Here is an 8,628-nt window from a genome sequence, read left to right on the forward strand (position 1 = left end):
TGTGCCAAGATCCTGGAAAGAGAAATGCAACCAGAATATTGTGCCTGAAGGTAATGTCATATGAGAATTGCTTGAAGGTATTAGTAATATTTACATGTAGAAGAGAAGACTTAGTGCAGGGGTGGGGAACCTGTGACCTCAAGGACACATGTGATCTTCTAGACTCTTGGGTGTGACCTTTGGACTGAATCCAAGTTTTACAGTACAAATCCTTTAATTGAGGGGATTTGTTCTGTGAAGTTTGGATTCAGTCCAAGGCTGTACTTGAGGACCTAAAGAGCCACATGTAGCCTCAAGGCTGCAGGTTCCCCACCTTTGACTTAGCAGGACATGATAGTATTCAAATAATTATTTCCTATTTATCCTGTATATAGCTTCTTTTCTCTATATTTGCCTGTTTGCTATTTCCTCCATTAGATTGTAAGCTCTTTAAAGTAAGGGACTGTCTTTTGCCTCTTTTTGTATCTCCAATATTTTGCATGATGCTTGACACATAGTAGGCACTTATTAAATGTTTATTGAATTGAATTTCATGTGTAAAACTTCTTCTGTTTGGCTCATGAAAGCAGAGATAACAACAGCATATGGAGTCAAGGAAAAATTAGATTTTTTCCATAAGGCAACCCCCCCCCCCAAAAAAAATAAAATTTCCTAGGGATCATCTAGCCTAAAACTATCTTTTATATACTTAAGTGAAGGGACCTGCCCTAGATCACATGGCTAATAAGTATCACTGTTGGTGCTGGAACTCATTCATTCATTAATTCTTTTGATAAGCAAAATTAAGGACCAACTCCATTCTAGTCACTCTACTAGGCTCTAGTAACCCAATGATAAAAAGGAAACACACTCAGCCTTCAGGCTCATATTCTACTGGAAGTAAACATTCACCAGAGAAGCAAATACAAAATAGATCTTAAAACTACAGGGAATCTGTGATCTCATATACATACACAGAAACATACATACGTGCATGCATACACACACATACATACATACACACATATATATGATGATGGTGGTGATGGTGATGTCTAATGATGTTGTTCACAACCTAATCAGGCCTGCCTGCCCTGTGACACCCTTGCCCTGGTTCCCCTAAATATACCACAAAGGAGCCCCTAATATGCTCAGGACCTTCCCAGAATTCTCTTGACATTGTGGGGATAGCAATGGACTATGTGTGTTATCTTGTGATCATTCCTTTCTTATTTGTGGTGACTGAACTATCTTTTTTTGTTACTGGCATCAAATGCCTTTCCACCATTTCTCCATCAATTTCCAATTTGTAGTATGTTGCTGTATGCTCATGCTCAATATACAATTTTATTCCAAGTTATATGAACTGGACTTTGATGAGTTATGTCAATTGATGATAGGAGAAACCTCAATGTGCTATAAGGTTCATATCTAGCGCATTAAAATGAAACTCCGATTTATAAGCGGACCTCAAATTAATAGTTCCAGTTATAATAAACATTGCATATTTAATTAACTGTCATTTTGTTTGTCTTCTTTGACTTTAGCTAGGCTATTTGGGGATAATATGGAAGCCTTAGAGCTTATCAAAAAATGCTGTCCAAGTCTGAGCTGATGACACTGTGACTTTGATCTCTTTCCCTATGGTAGAGAGAAATATACGAGATCTTCCTACTAATTAGAGAGCTGACCCCAAGTCCCATAGAAGGTTGAAAGGGAACATCTGACATTTTAGATAATGATGAGTATAATGATTGATGGTTTTTATCTCTCTGAAAACCAAATGATTTCTCTAGAGTCTTTGTTTTATAAGATAGTGTGGCATAGTGAGGAGAGAGCTGACTGTGAATTCAGGAAGGCCGGGGGTCAGGTCCTGGCACAGTCATTAATAGCCATAACAGCTAGTCATATCATAATAGCAATCATAATAGTATAATCATAATAATAACACTAATTAATACTCACAATAGCTAGTAATGAATAATGATCAGTAATTAAATAATCATAATAGCTAGCACTTATCTAGTGCTTTAATATTTATAAAACAGTTTATAAATATTAACTCATTAGAGCCTCACAACAATTCTGGGAGAGAGGTGGTAATATTATGCCCATTTTACAGATGATGCAACTGAGGCTGAGTGACGACATGACTTGCCCAGGATCACACAGTTAGTAAATGTCAGAGGCACGATTTAAATGGAAGACTTCTAAACTCAAATTGCTTTCTATCCACTATACTTAGCTATCTACACATACTAGTTATATGACTCTAGCCAGGATAGTATTTATAAAGTGTTTAGCACAGTGTCTAACATATAGTAAGTGATTAATAAGTGCTCCTTCCTCCATCCTTTCCTTCCTTCCTTCCTTCCTTCCTTCCTTCCTTCCTTCCTTCCTTCCTTCCTTCCTTCTTTCCTTCCTTCCTTCCTCTCTCCCTCCTTCCCTCCTTCCTTCTTTTTTCCTTCCTTGGAAGTTGTCTGGCAGAGGGAACAAAGATAAGCAACTCTGTAAAGGAGTAAAAGGAGAGAATGTCTTCTATTAGATGAATGCTAGGGATTCAGTGTGTAGTTAGGCCCACTTTACCACTGTGCTGGTGTCCCTACAGAGTAATGAGTAAAACAGGTTCTAGAAGCCATACTTTGAATTGGTTGCCTACAAGGCACGGGCATTGTAGTCTTCTAGGAGACATCTAGGGGTGATGAAAGGCCTTAGGCCACATGTGACCCTTAGGGCTCATGTAACCCACTTCAGAATGGGTCTGCAGAAAAGACTGTCCCTCAGGCCATTGCTATCCCAGGGTGGGAATGGTTAGGGCCTCACTGACTTGATGGTTCTCTCAGTGAGCAGCTCTCTGTTTGCCAGTTCATCAGGCAGTCTCTGCTGAGCACCCACAATATACATGATGCTTCCCCAAAATATCTGTCATGGTATAATTCTTCCAGATTAGGCTGCTCTTTTATTTTTTTAATGCAATAATAACCATGTAAAGACAAAGACTTTGAAAGACTGAAGTTCTATGATCCATGCAACAACCAAGTATGATTCCAGAGGTCTGATGATGACCTGTGTTATCTACCCACTGACAGAGAGGTGACAGCCTGAAGAAGAAAATGAGACATAGAGTTTTGGATATTGTCAAGGTGAAGATTTGTTTGGCTTGACTATGAATACGAATTACAAGGTTTTTGGTCCTGCCCCTCCCACTTTTACATGGGAGAGCTGGGAGGGAGAAAGAAAATGAATGCTTGCTAATTAAAAAATAAAATAAAGAAGAACCTTAGGGGGAATCACATATTGCAAATCCCATCCATGTGACAAAAAGCAAGGGGAGCTTCTTACAAAGCCACATATTACAAAGTCAGGAGAGATCAGAAATTCAGACTCTCATCCTGGCTCAACTAGGAGCTTATTTACTGCCAAAGCAAAGATCAAAGGTCACCCCCCCTCCAGGGGGTGGAACAAGTTCTCCTTTATGCCAGGGTTTTTGGAAGTCTGAGTCCCACTGGAAGAAGGGAGGATGCAGGAAGCATGAAGGCATGGTTTCAGGCACTTCCAAGGGATGGGGGCCATTGTTATGTTGGCACCAAGCAAAAGAAGAATCTATGTCTCCAGCAGAGAAGAAACTGAAAAGTGACATTGGAAGCTTGGTAGGCTGGGGTTTGGAAGCCTCTCTATCCAGAAGGAAGACAATGCATTCAATCATCAGTATGACTGTAGTTCGATCCATCCATATAAGCAGCAAGTAAGAACTATCCCACATATTTGCAGATAAACAACTCCAGTCCCAACAGTTCCCATGAATAGAAGATGATTGGCCAGAAAATATTCTAATTTGGTGATACATCCACCCTCTACTACATAGATGTTGGAAGGGTGGCCCTGTTGACCACAGAGGACTACGACTGTCTTGCAACAGCTGTCTGTCAGGCACCTTGCAGCCCTCAGCTTCTGGAGACTGGATGCAGGTGCTGTGCTCCCAGTCTGCCGAACTGCTGCTGCCACAGCACCTGAAGTTCTGCTGTAATTCGTCCACTGAGTACGTTCTCTCCTTCGCTCTGGGCTGATCATAGTGCTCAGTCAGAGTCTGGTTCAGAGGCTGTTTTAGCTCCTCACTTAGCTTTTGGCAGTAAAGATGGCCAAGCACTCCAGCCACCAGCTCAATGAGGAAGATGCCAAGTAACAGGCAGAAATATGGGGAGAGGCAGCTCTTTTGCTCCCTGAGGACAGCACAGAATCCCAAGAAACCAGTCATCACCAGTGCTCCTGAAAAGATGAGGATGTAGGCAGATGTGACAAAGGGGCTGGAGGCCAGGACGCCGAGGCAGCCACTTTTTTCCACCAGGGTCCGGGTGCCCACAGCCAGTACAGCTGCTCCACCCACCCAGAAGAAGTTAAACACAAAGAGGAGATATTTTAGGTAGACTGTTAGCCAATCGTCTTGTTAGGCTTTGTTGAAACCGTTCATGGTGCTTCCAGGGGAGTTGGAGCTCGAGGCTCTCTGGTTGCAGAGATTCTCTAGGCTACTCTTTTCTATTAATCTTCAATTACTTGCCCTTGCTTCCATCTTCTCTATGCCTTTTTAAAAATTATGAACCTGACCTTGATAAACACCAAAAATACACATTTCCATATTTGAGAAAAAGTAAAAGAGAATTGTATATGAAACTCTGAATCTCTATTATTTATGGCTTGTTTTTTTTTTATTAAAGCACTTATAAAATTTAAGGCAATACTATGCATACTTACCTACTTATTTGTGTCCCCTTATCAACACCTGCACATTTTAAAAATATTTACTTGATACTTCTCTATACATATCTTTAAGAAAATGTATTTTAGGGTTTTTTTTTCTGCCGACATTGGTCTAATGACAGGACTCACATCTTCCTTGGCATGAAAACAATTTCTGTTGATATTGTTCAGAATTTTTGAGAGAGTCCCATCTATCTGGAGCCAGTTTCTTCAAAATACTAAGCCATTGGGGCCCTCTGCTTTCTATTCCTCTCAACATCTGTTCTTTCAGAATTGAGGATATGATAAACTGTGCCCAGATATTTCCTCCTTCTCTATGATGAACTCCAGGATGAAGCCGTCACTTGGCCATCAAGGTTTCTATCCTTTCAAATTCAGCATCCATTAAGAATGAAGCTGAAAGTAGCAATTCAGCTTGTCCTTTGCCACTTCTTCTTCCTTTAGAAGAATGAGGTTATCATTCTATTTAGATGTAACCTAACCCATAAGCATAGCAACTAGTCACCTTCCAGTGCCCCAGACTCCAAAATATCTCCCCTTCAAGTAAGTACAAGAACATTAGAAATTCCACCATTAGAGAATTATTGGGTGACCTTGGGAGGTAATGACTGCATAGATAATCTTGTTTTTCAGTCATTTTAGGCATGTCTGACTCTTTGTGGCCCCATTTGGGGTTTTCTTGGCTAAGATACTAGAGTGGTTTGCAATTTCCTTCTCCATCTCATTTTACAGATGAAAAATTGATGCAAACAGGGTTAAGTTACTTACCCAGGGTCACATAACTAGTATGTGTCTGAGAACAGATTTGAATTTAGGAAGAGTTTTCCTGACTCTAGGCCGGATACTTTATATACTGTGCCACCTAACTGTCCCACATAGATCATAGTGTCCTAGACACAGAGCTTGGAAGGAAACTTAGAGGTGCTAGTACATCCCCATTATTTTACAGATGAGTAATCTGAAGTCTTAAAAGGGTTGATAAGTTATTCCAAAGCCATACAGCTAGTAAATGGCAAAGCTAGGGTTTGATCCCAGGATCTTGGAGCTTATAAAAATGAGGGTTTTGCTTATGAATGGGTTGACATATCTATCAATTTTACTCATCCCAATAGGTTCTAAGGTGTCATAATTGCCAATATTTCCCATTTATTAGATCATCAAAGACTGAGGAAAACCCATAGCATCCGACATCAACCCTGTGCTTTAATAAAAGTTTTGGCAGTTATTTTTATTTAAAAGCGTATGACAAAACCAAGTCTGAAGATTGTATGAAATTCCCGTACTTAGCCACAAGATGGCAGGAGGCACCAATAGTGTGAAAATCTGGCAGCCCTTAGCTCTTTTTCCCCCCAAATCTGATTTCAACCAATGATGTTTAAATGAAGTTTTTGGTAAAGTCAGTCTTCCAAAATGTTCTTGGATTTGTCTTCATCTCTATGTTGAATGAAGCATGTACAAGGGAGTGTAGAATTTGGAGTTAGGACTGGAGTTATAATCCCAGCACTTATGATCTCTACAATCCTGAGCAAGTCACGTACACTCTCTGGGCCTCAGTTTCCTCACCTGTACAATGGAAGGGATTAGACTAAATGACTTTTATAGTTCTTTTCCGTTTGAAATTGATCCTAACCTTTCATGCTATCTACCTCCACAGAAAGAACCAATGGCATCTGAGTGTAGATTGAACCATACCATTTTCCACTTTATTTTTCATGGTTCATTTTTTTGTATGTGTTTTCTTTCACAACATGGTTAATATGGATATATGTTTTGCATGGTTGCACATATATAACTTCTGTCAAATTACTTCCTGTGTTAGGGAGGAAGGGGGGAAGAAAATAGAGAAAAAAGAACTCAAAATTAAAAAAAAGAATGTTAAAATGATTTTTGCATCCAGTTGGGAAAATAAGATATTGTTCAAAAAGAAATTGTTCCTATCAGCTGTGATCTCAGCCATCAGGGCAAATATTTTGACTTAAATTCAGGATTAGTACCATTGGGCCATTGACCTAGAACTGGAATGAATCTCAGAGGCTATAGAGTCCAAACTTTTCACTTTATAGTTGAGGAAACCAAGGCAAACAGCAGAGAAGACATTTTCCTCTAATGCCAAGGATCAGAGAATTCCTAGGAAGACAGAGAAGTTGACATTCTCTCTTCTGTCCCATGATGTCAGAATTCAGGGGAAGGAGAGAGCCGGTGTGGCCCAGTGGATATAGTACAGGGCTAGGATTCAGCAGGACCTCAGTTTGAATCTGACCTCAGACAATAGCTGTGTGACTCTGGGAAGGTGACTGACCTTGTTTGAGCCTCAACTTCTTCATTTGTAAAATGGGGATTATAATAACTCCTATCTCAGGTCATTCTAAGAGTCAAATGAGGTATTTACATAACTTTGCAAACCATGAAGTGCTATGTAAACAAGAGATTAGGTGGGGACATGGCACAGGGAAGGGTGCTGGGCAGTCGATTTATGAAGGCAGAAGCCTTAGCTTCCTTCATGGCTTTCTCTAGCTCATCAGTCACACCTTCTCTTTCACTTAATATTGTTCTCAATGGTGGTCCCAAACAATACAGCCTCCTGACCAATCACACTTCAAATTAAGTGGCCTGATAACCTGTCCATCCACTGCGATCTGCCAAGCCAATTCAGTAACCCAGGCTCCTACCAGTGCAATTTAAGACAAGGGACATTCTTTTGGGGCTCCTGCTCTCCTTCCCAAACATGGCTGGGAAGAGGCCCTCAAGACATCCTCCAACAGACCAGAAATAATGGCTATGTAATTCGACTTGGATCTCTACAGAATGATTTATGATCCAAATGTTCCTGGTTGAATTTTCCTAAAACAGTGATCCATGGAATCTCTAAGAGAGTGGACAAGCATGAAGTTCCTGATCCTTAGCAAACTGGCTGAAACACAGCTCCTCTCCTTTTTCTGGAATGTACGACCATGTCAACCCACATGGATCCTCTTCTCCACTAAGTTAATCTTAGTCAACTTCTAAGACTATATATATGCCAGAATTTTGACATTTAATAGCAAATATGAACTTTTCTATGGCCTTCAAAAGAAAACAATACAATTCGACAGAATCCATATTCACATATGGTCTGGGAAAGACATACTGAAGCCAGCTTCAGTTAGAAAGCACCAAATATCCATTTACAAACACTGAGTCACTTTAGAATTTTTTTTTTATATTTGTTTACAGAATCACCAAACCAGATCTGTAAGAGACTTTTGAGACCATGTAGTCCCTGCCCTCAAGGAGCTCACCTTCTACCAGAAGAAACAACCTATACCCATTAACTTATACCTACATGTGTAGGTGTACACATATATATGTGTATAAATACTACACACACATGCATATATATATATCTATATCTATCCATACATACAACATAAATAAAAGATTTTTGGTGGCTCAGAAAAGGTTGTATGGAGAAGATGTGGTGTTTTAAGTGGAGCCTTGAAAATCAATGAATGGTAAGAGGCAAAAGTGAGGCAGGATTGTATTCTAGGCACGGGAGACAACTGTGCAAAGACATGGAGACAGAGATGATGGATATGGAGAATGTCTGTCATGGTTTACTTTTACTTAGGATTCATGGAAGGGAGTAATGCATAATACCAGAAAGGTAGTCTGGAGCCAGATTGTTGAAGGCCATTGATATAAAATACAGGAGTTTACGTTTCATTCTAGGAGAAATAGTAAGCCACTGGAACTTCTTGAGCAGGGGAATGACAGAGTCAGAATCACGATTAGGGATGTCACTTTGGCAGTTGTCAAAGGATGGAGGATAAACTGGAATAGGGAGGGGTGAGACTTAAGGCAGTAAGGCCAATTAGGAATCCCTGAAAAGTGGTGATGATGGTTTAAACTAGGATG

At 40.1% G+C, this 8,628-nt stretch overlaps 1 pseudogene; it reads right to left on the reverse strand.

Moving 5' to 3' along the window:
• Positions 1-3,684: 3,684 nt before the first annotated feature.
• On the reverse strand, positions 3,685-4,447 carry LOC138161507 (tetraspanin-11 pseudogene; annotated as a pseudogene).
• Positions 4,448-8,628: the final 4,181 nt, after the last annotated feature.

This window comes from Petaurus breviceps, unplaced genomic scaffold (assembly GCF_028583685.1).
Source record: "Petaurus breviceps papuanus isolate PSGF00001 unplaced genomic scaffold, PetGlider_PUasm1.0 185, whole genome shotgun sequence".
Lineage (NCBI taxonomy): Eukaryota > Metazoa > Chordata > Mammalia > Diprotodontia > Petauridae > Petaurus > Petaurus breviceps.